The following is a 16,852-nucleotide window of genomic DNA, read 5'->3' as shown; positions in this document are numbered from 1 at the left end:
CTTATTGATCAACACATTGATAATAAGAACGTCAAAAAACTCAAGTCTGATAGTACCCAACCAGTCATGTAAACGTCTAGCAGCATCGCTTACATGACTCCCTAGGTATCAAATGATAGTGCCTGCAAGAACCAATCAATTATGGTTAGCGTACAGACGGTCCCTTCAACTCATATATCCCGACCGATTCGACAACCATTGGTTTGTCGAGAGTTGTCATTGAATCAATAACTATGTGTCATGCCGTAGTTGCATCGAAAATGTAATTCAAGAAACTCCTTTCTTAATTACACTTACTCTGATCAGAGATTTCAAGCTACGTATGCATGATATAACATAGGATATCCATACCCGTAGGTAAGCGGTGAATCCCCGACTACAATGCATTGACTCCTATATGTTTCGTCACAACACCCAACATTGCCACCTGATGACCCCAGATGAGTCGGTAAACAAGTCAAAGTGAAGCACTAGCATATAGAGTCTCCATGTTGTCCCGTGTTATAGGACTAATGGTGTAAAACCATAAACTAGGACTTCTCCACTCGATAAGTGAGAACCACTTGGAAAATCCTTTAGGGAGGGTTGTTCAGTGCACTGTACAAGGAGCACCTATTTGCATGCTTGGACATCTCCATGTCCCCTACCAGTGAAACATGGTACTCACATCGCAAATACTAGTCTCAAGCTCGAGCGGCCTTTATCCTTCTTTATGGCGGCTGAATCGACTAGGAACAGTTTAGAATATACAGTATTCCAAATATGAGTTTCATGATAGTCATCACATGACCATCTCATATTCTTTCTACTATTTGTATATTCAAGGGCTTTATCTATGCAGCTTGCATGGGTATAAAGATAAAGATGTGCCAAATTAAATAATGTCAAATATTATTAAAATAAAGATTGTCATACAAGAGTTCTCTCAAGGACCATCGGCCAACACATTGGCTCGACGGGCACCTACTCTAACAATCTCCCACTTGCACTAGAGCCAACTACCCATATTCTTCAAACCCATTGATTCGCGATGCTTTTCGAACAATGGTCCTGGTAAAGGCTTAGTTAGTGGATCAGCAACATTATCTGCGGAGGCGACTCTGTCTAACAAGACATCTCCTCGTTCCACAATTTCCCGGATGATGTGGTATTTTCTCAGTACATGTTTGGATTTCTGATGAGACCTTGGTTCTTTTGCCTGAGCAACGGCACCAGTGTTGTTGCAGTACACCGGGACTGGATCAACTCTATTAGGAATAACGCCCAACTCTTGGACGAAATTCCTAATCCAAACAGCTTCCTTTGCAGCATCGGATGCAGCAATATATTCTGCCTCAGTGGTTGAATCCGCAGTGCTATTTTGCTTGGAACTCTTCCAACAAACAACAGCACCATTGAGCATGAATATAAAACCGGAAGTTGACTTCGAATCATCAACATCGCTTTGGAAGCTAGAGTCGGTATAGCCTTCCAATTTTAGTTCTCCACCCCCATAAACCAAGAACATATTCTTAGTCTTTCTCAAATACTTGAGAATGTCTTTCACAGCTTTCCAGTGTGGAAGACCAGGGTTCGATTGATATCTACTTGTAACACTAAGTGCAAAGGTCACGTCAGGACGTGTAGATATCATCGCATACATGATACTACCAATTGCAGATGCATATGGAATGCGTGTCATCGTCTCTATCTCTGCATCATTTTTGGGAGACATGGACTTGGATAGAGACACGTCATGACACATTGGTAGATGTCCTCTCTTAGACTCATCCATCGAGAACCTCTTCACGATGGTATCAATGTATGTGGACTGGGTGAGACCAAGCAATCTTTTCGATCTATCCCGATAGATTTGTATTCCCAATACAAAAGATGCTTCACCCAAGTCCTTCATCGAGAACTTACTCGATAACCATACTTTAGTTGATTGCAACATTCCTACATCATTCCCAATGAGTAGAATGTCATCAACATAAAGTATCAGGAATGTCACAGCACTCCCACTGACCTTCTTATACACACATGGTTCCTCAGGATTCTTAGTAAACCCAAACTCTTTGATTGTACCATCAAATCTGAGGTTCCAGCTCCTATATTCCTGTTTGAGACCATAGATAGATCTCTGAAGTTTGCATACTTTATGCTCACTTCCGATAGATGTGAACCCTTCAGGTTGAGACATGTAAATTTCTTCCTTAATATCCCCATTAAGAAAAGCTGTCTTCACATCCATCTGCCATATTTCATAGTCATACCATGCGGCAATGGCAAGCAATATCCTTATGGACTTGAACATTGCGACTGGAGAAAAAGTTTCTTCAAAGTCAACTCCTTGCCTTTGAGTATAACCTTTTGCCACCAATCGAGCCTTGAAGGTCAGAACCTTCCCATCCGTCCCAAGCTTCCTCTTGTAAATCCATTTACACCCTATAGGAACAATTCTTTCAGGTGAATCCACAAGATTCCACACTTGGTTAGAATACATGGAATTCATCTCAGATTCCATAGCTTCAAGCCACTTGGATGAATCGGCATCAGACAATGCTTCCTTGAAGGTCCTTGGATCACATCCATGGTCAGGCTCATCTTGGCCCTCTTCAAGAAGCAGACCATACCTCATAGGTGGTCTTGAGATCCTCTCGGATCTTCTAGGAGCTTGTATCTCCTCTCTTGGTTGTTCGGGTGTGGGTTCCACAATCGTGGGTGTTTCTCGAACTTCTTCGAGTTCTATCATCTCCCATTTTCTATCCAATAGAAATTCCTTCTCCAAGAAGGTTGCATTCCTAGAAACAAACACCTTTGTTTCTTTAAGATGATAGAAATAATATCCAACCGAATTCCTTGGATATCCCACGAAGTAGCATAAAATGGATCGAGCATCCAATTTATCTCCCACTATCTGCTTCACATAAGCAGGGCATCCCCATATTCTTAGATAAGAATATTTTGGAGATTTTCCCATCCATATTTCATATGGTGTCTTATCAACTGCCTTTGAATGGACATTGTTCAACAACAGTGCCGCTGTCTCAAGTGCATATCCCCAAAAGGATGGCGGCAACTCCGTGAACCCCATCATAGACCGAACCATGTCCATCAAAGTTCGATTACGACGTTCTGAAACACCATTTAACTGAGGTGTACCAGGAGGAGTCCACTGTGAGAGAATCCCATTATCCCTAAGATACTCTTGGAATTCAGTACTCAAGTACTCACCACCTCGATCCGATCGAAGTGCCTTGATGCTTCGTCCCAATTATTTTTCTACTTCATTTCTGAATTCTTTGAACTTTTCAAAAGATTCAGATTTGTATTTCATCAAATACACATACCCATACCTAGAGAAGTCATCGGTAAAGGTAATGAAGTAAGAATGTCCGTGCTTAGTGGTGATGCTAAGTGGACCACACACATCTGTATGGATCAAATCCAACAGTCCCTTGGCTCGCTCCACATGGCCCTTAAAGGGAATTTTGGTCATCTTTCCTTTTAGACAGGGTTCAAAAGTAGTAAGAGAATTAATATCAGACATATCAAACATGCCTTCTCCCACTAGCTTGTTCATCCTTTTAAAAGATATATGACCTAATCGAGCATGCCATAAGTGTGCTGGATTTAGAGTATCTTGTTTTCTTTTGGATGTTGTTGATATCTCTTGGACATTATACATAAGAATATCTTTCAATTTTAAATTATAGAGATCATTTTCCAATTGTCCTGTACCAATTAAACATTCATTCTTGTAAATATTGCAAACACCTTTGCCAAATAAACAAGAATATCCATCTTTATCAAGCACAGAAATGGAAACAATATTTTTCACCAAATCTGGTACAAACAAAACATCTCTCAAACATAATTTAAAATCATTGTCCAACAATAAGTAAACATCTCCAATAGCTTTGGCTGCAACTCTTGCCCCATTGCCCATCCTCAAGAAGGTCTCACCATCTTTGAGTCTCCTACTTCTTGCCATCACCTGTAAATCATTACAGAGATGTGAGCCACAACCGGTATCCAATACCCAAGAAGAAGAGTTAAGTGAAATGTTTACTTAAATGTAGAACATACCTTTTCCAGAACCATTCTGGTCAAGATATTCCTTGCAATTACGTTTCCAATGTCAAGGTTTCTTACAGTGATGACAGATGTCATTAGTCTTGTTAGCCTTAACTGGTGTGGCTACCACAACGGGACTCGGAGCTTGCCTCTTCAAGGGCACGTTCTTTTTGGGAGCATGGAAGGAACGCTTCTTTCCCTTCCCATGTGGTCTATTCTTTGAACCAGATGAAGATCCCACATAAAGAACCGACTTCTCTTTCTTGATTGTGGATTCAAACGTAACAAGCATGTTAACCAACTCCTCAAGGGTTGGATCTAACCTGTTCATGTTGAAATTCACCACAAAAGGATCAAATGAGCTAGGCAGTGACAAGAGCAACACGTCTGTGGTCAACTCAGTTGGTAGCACAAGATCCATGCTAACGAGTTTCTCCACGAGCCCAATCAACTTCAGACCATGCTCATGGACCGAAGCCCCATCTCGCATGCGCAAAGTGATTAGCTCCTTGACAATCGCATGTCGAAGTGGGCGTGTTTGTTCACCAAATAGTTCTTTGAGATGCAAATGAATGTCAGCAGCATGCTTTGCACTCTCAAAACGTCACTGAAGCTCATCATTCATAGAAGCCTGCATATAACACTTGGCTTTCAAGTCATGGTCACACCAATCCTTGTAAGTCTGTAGCTCTTCAGGGCTACAATCAGTCGGAGCCGTATCAAGGGGCGACTCATCAAGTGTGTATGCAATCCTTTCCGAGTTCAAGACGATTTTCAGATTTCTTAGCCAATCGAGGTAATTTGGACCGGTCAGTAAATGTTTGTCGAGTATTGCAGACAATGGATTGCGAATTGATGACATAGTCAAAAAACTTGTACTGAAAAATAATAACAGATAAATGTCAATGACTATTTTAAAATATTTAATAAGATATAAAGTGTGGACTTTAACTTTATAAATATTTACTCCCACTGTTTTTGACATTTTTACTACCCTCTAGTAAAAACGAGAAACTCCTTTCCTCAGTAGGTACATAAGGTCCAATTAGCCAATTACGATCCCGAATAATATCAGCCAATCATAATTTCTAAATGGTAGTTTCCAATTGCATCTCCATGCAACCCTTACGTAAACTTTTGTCTCACGATTGATTAGGACCCAATAAAATGACGTCGTTCATCTTTACGTGTCAAGCCTTACCCATCGATATCGAACCTTAATGGACGGTCGCCATGAGTTCCCACAATAATATGAGCCGAAGTCATGGTAGTTCCACGTAGTTCACATCACCATGTCAATGGATGTCACAGCTTTCCGGCATCCAAAACCCCCCCAATAATATGAGCCGAGTATTGAATACGGGTAGCGTTCGTCATGCATCCATTGTCGATGGAAGACATGGAAATTATAAACACATTTATAATTCCCCTTTTCGGGCTTGATATAAATTTTGAATCTAATTCAAAATGAGGGTTTTTAATTTTGAAAAAGGTCTCATCATTAATTTTAAAGATCGCCATGTTTGATCGTATGTTTGCCAGATTCATGCAACTTTGTTATTATAAAATAATAACGCACATACTAATTAATAAGGATGATCAATCGCCCCAAAAACTATTTGTCCCGTGTGAGCCAAACACGGGCCTAGGTCCAATTCCTAGGGAATGCATGGGATGCAAATGCAACAATTACATAAGCTTCCAATATTTACATGTCTTGGATCTTCATAATTAATCATGGCCCACCATCTTCCAATCTTGAACTTCCGCTATCAAATATTTTACATGAAAATATCCATGGCAAATAGGGATACATCTCATGGGATGGGAACGGGCCATAAACCAAGCCCACTTTGTAATTTGATCATTATTACAACCATTCAGCACAAAATATCCTAGCATACACCTAGCAAATTGGTCTTGGGCTTTTAATCATCCTTCATGCACAATATCACATATCATACACCATCAATTAATTATCTCAATAATCAATTGATCAAATATTATATATCTTGGTCCAATCACTAACCATCACAATTATAAAATAAATTAACAAAATAAACAAACACCTTTGTTTATTTTCAAATTAATTTATTTATAATTGAATTTCTTATAAATCACAATTTACTATAAATAATCAAAGTCACACTTTAACTATTTATTTTATGAGAAAAATCACATATTATAAAGTTTAATTTTTCATAAAAATCAACTATAATATATTTAACAATTTAGGGCCTATGACACATGATATTCCAAAACACCTTTTGAAAAACTCAAGTCGTCATAGTCGTCACCGAAACTCCGTCGTCGGATTCCGGCCAAAATTTTTTTTATTAAAAATATGGGGCAGCCCGCGGCTGGCCCTAGGACACCTTCGGGCAGCCCTTGGGCTGCCCGAAAATAAAAAAAAATAATTTTTATAAAATTTGCCCTAAAAGTTAAAATATTGATTTTTCATGCGGTTAGAAATTGACCTCAACATAATATCCAACAAATACTACACAAAAGAGTAACCTAGTCTCTGATACCACTAAAGGAGATCGGTTAACTCGTGCCCGAAAACGCAGCGGAAATATAAAAATTTTTAATAAAAGAAATCCGAGCACTTGTGTAGTATTCAAAAAACTCAAACAACCATAGGGTGTTTAGAATTTTACCTATCAATCTCAAAGATTGATTTATGGCTCCAACCAAGTTGATAAACAACTAGGCTCTTGAAAAATGGTAGACTCAATCTACAAGCTTCCAAGAGCACTCCTTGCTCAAAATGGATTCAACACTTCGAGCCTCCGAATTAGTTCCACGACTAGACGATCTAAATCCGCTCTAAATATGCACTAGAATATTTAGAGAATTTAGCATTGAGATATCATTTTAATTCTCCCTCAAAAATGAAAGAAGAATTTTGGAGAAATTGTGTTAAGAGTGTTCGGCCACTTTAACTATGGAATGGAATGAATTATGTAATGTGTGTATATTATATTAATGGAGAAGAATTGATTAGATACAATTAAAACCATGCATAGAAAAATGCATGACTTGCATGGAAAATTGCATTCAATCTTCCAACCCTTCAAATTCCATCACACACATACATATATATATATTATATATATATATATACACGCCTTTATATATATATATATATAAATATATATATTTAAATGGTATTTTGAACTTATTTTAATTAAATATTAAACCTAAACCCATTTAAGTTTAATCAATTAATTAAATTCAACTTGAACTCATTCAAGTACACTAGTAACAATAATTATACAACACTATATTAATTTGAGCTCTACTAGACTCAATAGTGTTTAATTAATTCAACACTTGAATTAATCTAATTATTTGTACATTAAAATGTCTACTAGTGTTAAATTAATTCAACACTTGAATTAATTAACTAAGTTCAAAATAATAGTTTAAAAAATCACCATTTTCATAAACTAATTATTTTAAGTCAACTTTTAATCTTGGAACATATTCACAAATTAAAAGTTACTTATTCCATTCGTTCTCCAATTTAGAAGTCAAACTTTTAATTTATTTTACTTATAAACTCCTTTATAAGTTGTTCAACACATTGAACTTATTTTAATCTCAACGGGATCTAAAAAGCTAGTACTTGTGTGACCCTCAATGGTTCACTGATACAACTAGCAGTGGGTTCACATCTCTATGTGATTCGGATCAACAAGTCCCTTATATGAGCATACCCTATATATAGCTCCATTCTTATTGATCAACACATTGATAATAAGAACGTCAAAAAACTCAAGTTTGATAGTACCCAACCAGTCATGTAAACGTCTAGCAGCATCGCTTACATGACTCCCTAGGTATCAAATGATAGTGCCTGCAAGAACCAATCAATTATGGTTAGCGTACAGTACGGTCCCTTCAACTCATATATCCCGACCGATTCGACAACCATTGGTTTATCGAGAGTTGTCATTGAATCAATAACTATGTGTCATGCCGTAGTTGCATCGAAAATGTAATTCAAGAAACTCCTTTCTTAATTACACTTACTCTGATCAGAGATTTCAAGCTACGTATGCATGATATAACATAGGATATCCATACCCGTAGGTAAGCGGTGAATCCCCGACTACAATGCATTGACTCCTATATGTTTCGTCACAACACCCAACATTGCCACCTGATGACCCAGATGAGTCGGTAAACAAGTCAAAGTGAAGCACTAGCATATAGAGTCTCCATGTTGTCCCGGGTTATAGGACTAATGGTGTACAACCATAAACTAGGACTTCTCCACTCGATAAGTGAGAACCACTTGGAAAATCCTTTAGGGAGGGTTGTTCAGTGCACTCTACAAGGAGCACCTATTTGCATGCTTGGACATCTCCATGTCCCCTACCAATGAAACATGGTACTCACATCGCAAATACTAGTCTCAAGCTCGAGCGGCCTTTATCCTTCTTTATGGCGGCTGAATCGACTAGGAACAGTTTAGAATATACAGTATTCCAAATATGAGTTTCATGATAGTCATCACATGACCATCTCATATTCTTTCTACTATTTGTATATTCAAGGGCTTTATCTATGCAGCTTGCATGGGTATAAAGATAAAGATGTGCCAAATTAAATAATGTCAAATATTATTAAAATAAAGATTGTCATACAAGATTTCTCTCAAGGACCATCGGCCAACACATTGGCTCGACGGGCACCTACTCTAACACCAGATGCTTTGAGCCGAAAGCTTTGTTCTTTATCTCTTTCTACTATCGGTGTTTCTCGGTTGATCGATGATTGTTGAAATTCTGGTTTTGATTTTGAAACAAATAGGAAGACTATTAGAGTATTTGCTATTCAAACCGAGCCAGAGTTATTTATTTTGATCAAAGAAGCACATAATTCAGATCCGAGCACTCAGATTTCAATAGAGAAAGTCATATCTAGGCATCAGTCTGAATTCCAGGTTAGAGATGATGTTTTGTTTGTGAATAACCATATTGTTGTGCCTGATATTTCGGAGTTGATGCAGCGTATTCTTCGAGAGGCTCATTGCAGTTGGTGCAGTATTTATCCTGGAGGCCGTAAGATGTATAACGATCTGAAGAATCAGTTTTGGTAGAAGAGAATGAAGAGCGATGTTGCGAGGTTTGTATCTCGATGTTTGAACTGTCAGCAAGTGAAAGAAGAAAATAAGCGACCAGGTGGTCTGTTGCATAGTCTATCTGTTCCTGAATGGAAGTGGGATCATATTTCTATGGATTTCATCACGAAACTACCACGATCTGTTCGAGGATGCGATGCTATTTGGTTAGTGATCGATAGATTGACGAAGTCTGCTTGTTTTATTCCGTACAGGATGACGTATCGTCATGATTAGATGGCTGAGTTATATGTTAGCAACGTTGTGAGATTTCATGGTGTACCGAAGTCGATCGTTTCAGACCGAGACCCTATATTTACTTTGCACTTTTGGCACAGTCTTCAAGAGGCACTTGGTACTCGATTGCATCTGAGTACAACTTATCATCCTCAGACCGACGGACAGTCAGAGCGGACTATCCAGATGTTAGAGGATATGCTTCGAGCACTAGTGCTAGATTTTGGCACTAGTTGGCAGGATTCTTTGCCTCTTGTCGAGTTTTATGACAAGAACAGTTACCAAGAGAGTATCGTTATGGCACCTTTTGAGGCTTTGTACGGAAAAAAGTGCCGATCTTCTTTGTTTTGGGACGATGTGTCCAAGTCACCTGATTTGGGACCAGATATGCTTCGAGATATGGCAGAGCAAGTAAAGACCATTCAGTTGAGAATGAAGTCAGCTCAGGATAGGCAGGCGAAGTATGCAAATTTCAGACGTAGACCTCTGAGTTTCGAGTAGGGAGAACGAGTTTTCCTTAAGATTTCTCCTTTCAGAGGCACTGTTAGATTTGGAAAGAGAGGGAAGTTATCTCCGAGATTCATCGGACCGTACGAGATTCTCGATAAGTTAGGCAATCTTGCCTACAGGCTGGAACTTCCTCCGTCTTTATCTGGTATTCATGACTTTTTTCACGTCTCTATCTTGCGGAAGTATCATCCAGATCCTTCTCATATTCTTCAGCCTAACGAAGCTGAGCTTGACGAGACTCTAAGCTACTTTGAGCGACCGATTCAGATCCTTTATCGGAAGGAGAAGTAGCTCAAAACCAAGTAGATTCCTTTGGTGAAAGTGCAGTGGAGCTGTCACGGGGTCGAGGAAGCGACTTGGGAGACAGAATCTGACATGAGACAACGTTTTCCTGAGTTATTCGGATGACGTGAGTTCTTTTTACTGTCTTTTGTTCTTTATTTTATCTTATGAGTTGTGATTCTTATTGATTTCGAGGACGAAATGTCTTCTTAGAGATGGAGAATTGTAACACCACAAATTTATCTTAATTGAGTTTATTTGAGATGATCGGAGATTACAGAGTTCAAGAGCCGACTTGATTTTGATCGGGTCTATTTTGCAATTTTTGGAATTTTCAGGGACTGGAATGCAAATATCAATTTTATTAGATATTTATGAGGGAATTGACTTGGTATTCTCATTCATCACCTTCTCCAAGCTCTTCTCCACCATTGAAGATGCCTCATTTCCCATTCAAGCTTTTAGATTTCAGTCCGAGCTCGATCCGTCCGTTAGAATTTATTCTGAAGGCAAATTAGCGATCACAGCAGCGAGAGCTTCGTTCTATCGTAATTTTTTCTTGGATCAGCTAGATTCCTATTTTTGGTTGTTTTTAGAATCTATTGAGTTTTGGTTATGTTGTTCCTGAACGAGTTATTATCTTTTATTCTCAGTCGGTTTTGAAAAAGAGCGACGTTCGGATTTGTTATGATTTTTGGTAGCTTTTTCAAAAAAGGGGGTTTTGTGATTTTTTGGAATCTGATTGTTATTGTTATTTTAGCATTGATTTGAGTTAGTTTCATTGATGTACTATTGTCTGCGTTTCCGATTTGATCAGTTTATATTCGTTATGCCGCCGGTTTGAGTTTTGATATTTTGAAACGTTTGAATCGTAGAATTTTGGATTTTGAGTTTGATCGTCATTGTTGATCATCTATTATCTCTGAACAGATTCGTTTGAAGTTGTCGAGCCCAGAGTTAGCAGTTGTCGATTGTCTAAGAGTTGGACGAAGAACGGTAAAGAGATTACCTTGAGCCGTTGTTGTTGATGTTAGGTTGTATAGTTTCTAATATAATCTTTTATTGTAGCTTATCCAGAGTCAGAGCTATTCGTATCGAAAGGTACAAGCAGTCATCGTTTAGCGGTATAGCATACTCGAGACACTTGGTTCTTTATTTTTCCCTTAAAATCACATACTTGCATCAATACTTGTTCTAGAATGTGGAGCATGTATTTTGTTGTTTGAGTTTTATTATATGGCTTAAATGCTTTATGTTTTCTTATGAATTCATCTTGAGCCAAACCTTTGATTTGTGGGCAGAACAGTCCTTTTTGTTTAGATGTTTTGGGGGCTATACTGCGAGTGGTCTGGGTTGTAGAAGTTCACCTAGTGTCAGCATACTCCTTATAGTCGCACCAAAGTCTAGGGGTATGAGATACGTGGCACCACCTCGATTGGGAGAGTCGGTGGGTTATTGCGTGGTCTCATCCTCGGGATCCCAAAAGCATAGCAACAATACCTTGTTTATCAGAGTTGATATCCCGATTTTAAAGACATGCATTTCATTCGTATTAACATTGAATATGTTGTTGTCTTTAAAGCATGTTGTTGTTATATTACATGTTTGTATGTTATGTTTCTTTTACTGGGAATATAATTCTCACCGGAGTTATCCGGTTTTTGCTTTGTTTTGTATGTGTACTTGGCAACAGGTGGGGCAAGATCAAGTCAGCGAAGACCTGGTTAGCGTCAAGAGTGAGAGATAGAAGTGGGACTCGGTTTAGAAGTCGTATCAGCATGTCTATCTAGATTATATTGGAACATGTTTAGATCTCAAACTTCGTTGTTTATGTTGTATCGACTTTTTGAGTATTGAAGTTGTATGTCGTCGTTGCATGTACTATGATCCTTGTTATGCATTTTGATGTATAGGACTTGAGCTTTGGCAAGTTTTCTGCTCTTTATTTTAGCTCTGTTCTGTCACCACTCGATCGGTAAGATTCAACCGATCGAGCGATGACAATGGTGCCAAGTTTCTGTTTTGCATTAAGGTGGCCCGCTCGATTGGTTGAATCTTACCGATCGAGCATAGCTGGTGTTCTTTGGGCAGTAACTTTAGCATTTGTTGCTCGCTCGATCGGTTGGATATTACCGATTGAGCGAGGCCCATTTCACAAAAAAAAATTCTTTATTGCTTTTAGTCTTGGATCTTGTATGCTTAATTGTTGTTTAATCCGAGATTAGATGTTTAGAACAAAGGTCTCACATTAGTCAATTGAGCTCTTTCTTTATCATGTTTCTATGTTGATTAACAAACAAAGTATGTGCGAAAAATTCCAATCAACCCATTAGAACAGGATTCAAATGGTTAATTAGTTTCGTAAGTGTGTGGAAATGGTAAACTAAAAGTTAAGTAACATAAGGGATGTTTATGGATGTTTGGAGATTTCAATCACTCCTACGTAACCTCTTCTTCCTCCTAGGAAGGATTCACTATAGAAGATTTTGACAGTTACAAGAAATTTATAAAATCCCGATCCAAGACTATGACTTACACATATAGCCTATCCCAAAACGCCTAGAAACAAGAACACAGCCCTCGACTGTTTCTTAACACAACGATAGAGTTTACACAAAACTCTCAACTGATCTATTACAGGGTTTAAAAATCGATAGAGCTTTATCACAGATTGATCCTACACTTGATCAATTAAGACTTTATGCTTGTGCTTGATCAGCAGATTACCACAATCCTTGAAGTTCTTGAGAGTGTTTACAATTGTTTTGCTCGATTGTATTACCCACTGAATATTTCTTTTTTATCACATGTGCAGCTCGCTTCTCTCTTTCCTATCTTGTATTTGTAAGCTTTCTCTAATGACTCTATTTGATTTCAAATCATTTGCTGTTGGCTTGTCTTTTCTTCAACATTCTCTGACAATAGTAAGCTGGCTTTCCTTTTGTACCTTTGCGTTGTCAGCTTTGTACGGAAAAACTTATCCACTTCTGGTTGCAATGGTAAACTGATGCAATGAGTAAGGTGCCTACGATTGATCAGTTTGGTTGCTCAGTTTGTTATCAGTTTAACACATGTCTTCATGTGATCAGTTTACCCCTTTTTCTTTGGAGACTCGTTTTAATGCTTTCTTTAATAAAGCGTTCTTCTTCTCTTGAAGACTAAATTATGGCCCTTCGAAGTATATTCAGTTTGGGTCAACAGTCAACTCAGTTTAGCTCATATCAGTTTGCGTTTTCTGCTTTGTTGACTTCCATCGGATTATTTTAACAAACACCAAAATCTGGAAATTTCAGTTTCCAACATATATATATATACACATACATCTATATATATATATATATAAAACATAGTTTTTGCCATTTTTGGTAAAATCCCGCCAAAACTATGTTGCTAAAAAAAGAAACTTTTTCACCAAAAATGGAAATAAATTTTGTGTTAAGAAAAAATATACTTATTCATATTATTCAACATATGACGTGTTTATATATATATATATAGAGTTTTGCTATCCTGCCCACCCACCGTGCCCACCTAATGTGCCCACTATGAGGTGGCACTCAACTATTGGACGCACAATTCATCACAACCAATAATTGAGTGCCACCTCATGGTGGGCACATTAGGTGGGCAGGATAGCAAAATTATATATATATATATATATATATATTAATACTATATATCTATAATTAAAATTTTGAAAACTATGATGTTAAAAAAGGGAAATGTTTTGACCTAAAATAGCGCACTTTTAGTTTGTTTAAAAAAATTTTAATTACTCATATTATTTTACAGATGACATGTTTATATATAGAAATTTTCAGTTGCACAACCAATGATGCCCAACTCATCCCCGACAACTAAAACCCGGTAGTGGGTTTTAGTGATACGAATTTGTTTTTAAAAAAAACAACTAAAACCCGATAGCGGGTTTTAGTGGTTGGGGACGAGTTGGGCAGGAATGGTTTGACAGCTGAAAATTACTCTGTTTATATATATCTCAATTCATATCTATTATTAAAACTAGCGACCGCAGCGCACGCTTTGCGTGTGAACTATAATATATATTAGCGATCGTGACACATGATTTTTACGTGCTTGATAATTTAATATATAAATTAGAGAGAAGTTGTAAAAAACTTTTGTAAATAATTTAATAGGAATTGATAAATGATGAAATTTAAAAAAAGAGATAAAGATAAAAAAAGATAAGGCTGATAGAAAAAGAAAAGGATAGTTTAATCATTTAAGATCTAACATAAAAGAAATGTGTGTTAAATTTAGGGGTAAAATTGAAAGAATTTTTGGTGTGATTTGACACACCAAAATCAGTTAGTCTAAAGGGTTGAACTATTATAATATAGTAAAGATTCAGATATTTTTTTGATTTCTCATTTATCTGTACTATTTAATAATAGGTGAACCCCTTATAAAAACTACTTTGGTCTTAAATGTAGAAATCCTAAATTAGCCCTCAAATTTATTCACTATTGAATACAACGTTGATGATAATAATGTAAAATTGATTACCCCAATTATAACCTTCAATACCCACTTTTTCAAACTTCTGAAGGCCACTCTCCCCCACTTCTATCTTGACTTTTTTCTCTCTACAACTTTCACATGCTTCTTTTTTATTTCTTCAATTTGGAGTAATTTGTATTATTTTTATCGGTCATCATTTCTAGAAATTTATATTCAGTGTATATATTACAGACACCGTGTTGATTATTTAAATTAATTATTATAATATTTATGATTATAAAAAATCATGCTAATAAGTTTTATATCTTATTAAGATGTTATAAAATTATATTCAAATATTATAATACACACACACACCGTGTGTGCATCGTGGCTAGTTATTATAATTCACTGTTATTCGAAATAAAATATTTCTTCAGATCAAAATTTTAAATCAGTTGCTTCATAATTAGATTGTTGAAAGACCGACATTAGAATATTAAACACAATATTTAATGATATTATGGAACATTTAGAAACAATCCCATGATTTCAGCATTACATCAATGATATTTGATTTCTAAAAAATTAAATAATCCTTTAAGATTAAAAAAAAATCATGCGTAATATACGATAAATGTGAATTATACATGTATATATAATATACAATCCCATAATTTCGGCATTACATCCATGATCTTTTCATTCCAAAAAACTTAAAATGCATCCCTCAATATTAAAAAAAATCACGAGCAACGTTAAATATACATGTATATATATACATATAATTTTGTAATAGTTGCATATATTTATGTGAATACATGTATATAAACATATAATTCCGTAATAGTTGCATATATTTATATGCATATAAATCATTCCATAATATTTTCTTTCAAAACATTTGACCATTCCACCTCTAAAATTAAAAAAAAACAATCATTTAATTCTTGTACAAGAGTATAAATTCTAATCGGCTAATATCGAATAATTAAACATCATTAAAAAAAATCCAAAAGAAAATAAAGGAAATTATTTTTTTTTTGAATAGTGCCGCGCTCGATTGCACGAACTCGTGCGATCGAGCGCACCAAGTTTTACCAAGTTGCTGCCTCAATGATTTAAGGGCCGCGCTCGATCCGACTAACTCGCGCGATCGAGCGCGCCCTCTGCCCAGCAAACCCCAAAAACAGGGCAGGCTTTCAACAATTCAAACACCTATCAAAACTTCAATCTTAAACATGCATCAACATAACCAACATGCATAATACATTAAAAGATAGATCTAAAGTTATACATCCAATCCAAACTAATAGAACATGTTTTAAATCTAAGTTTACAATCCAAAATAAAACTCGAGTTCGAATACAATCTAAGTTCGATTACATATTTGACTTCTACAACAACAAGGCCTCACTCTATCAACTCGACCACCTAGCCATTCGATTTCTGACTCGGTCCTGCCCCACCTGTTGCCAAGCACACATACAAAGATAAGACAACAGCCGGATAATCCGATGAGAATAATATTTCCAGTAAAAGAGACAAGCATGATATATCAGATAAGCATCTCTGTAGTAGCCCGTAACCAAAATCAGTAATTGAGGGATTAATCATAATTACTTGGGTAAAGTTCGGAAGCTCCGAAGGTGAGTTCGGAAGCACCGATCAGGATCAGAAGCTCCGAACAGGATCGGAAGCTCCGATCGGTATTACGTCAGGAATGACGTGTGGCACGATCGGAAGCTCCGATCAGGACCGGAAGCTCCGATCACCTCTATCCGGAATCAACAAGTGATATTTTGACACGTGGCAGATCAGGATCTTCGGAAGCTCCGATGGCAGGATCGGACGTTCCGATCGAGGTTCGGACGTTCCGATCAAGGATCGGAAGTTCCGATCGTTGTCTATAAATAGAAGGCCGAGGCTTCACTTTCATTTGCCAATTCCGAGTTCTCCTTTCCATTCTTGTCCTTTTGGAGCTGTTCTAGTCTTCTTAGGCTTGGTCCGGAGGTCGGCGAGGCATTCGGTAGTCGTAGCGGAGTTGTGCCCAAGTTCTGGAGGCATCGACATCAAAGGGCTAACGACGGACGAAGGTATAGCTTTTGCTTCCTATAAATATTTAGGAGTATGCAATAGCTTACTTAAGGCTTTTAGAGCACTTTAATGATA

This window comes from Henckelia pumila, chromosome 4 (genome assembly GCF_033568475.1).
Source record: "Henckelia pumila isolate YLH828 chromosome 4, ASM3356847v2, whole genome shotgun sequence".
In the NCBI taxonomy this organism is placed as follows: Eukaryota; Viridiplantae; Streptophyta; class Magnoliopsida; order Lamiales; family Gesneriaceae; genus Henckelia; species Henckelia pumila.
This window is presented reverse-complemented; position numbering follows the sequence as displayed.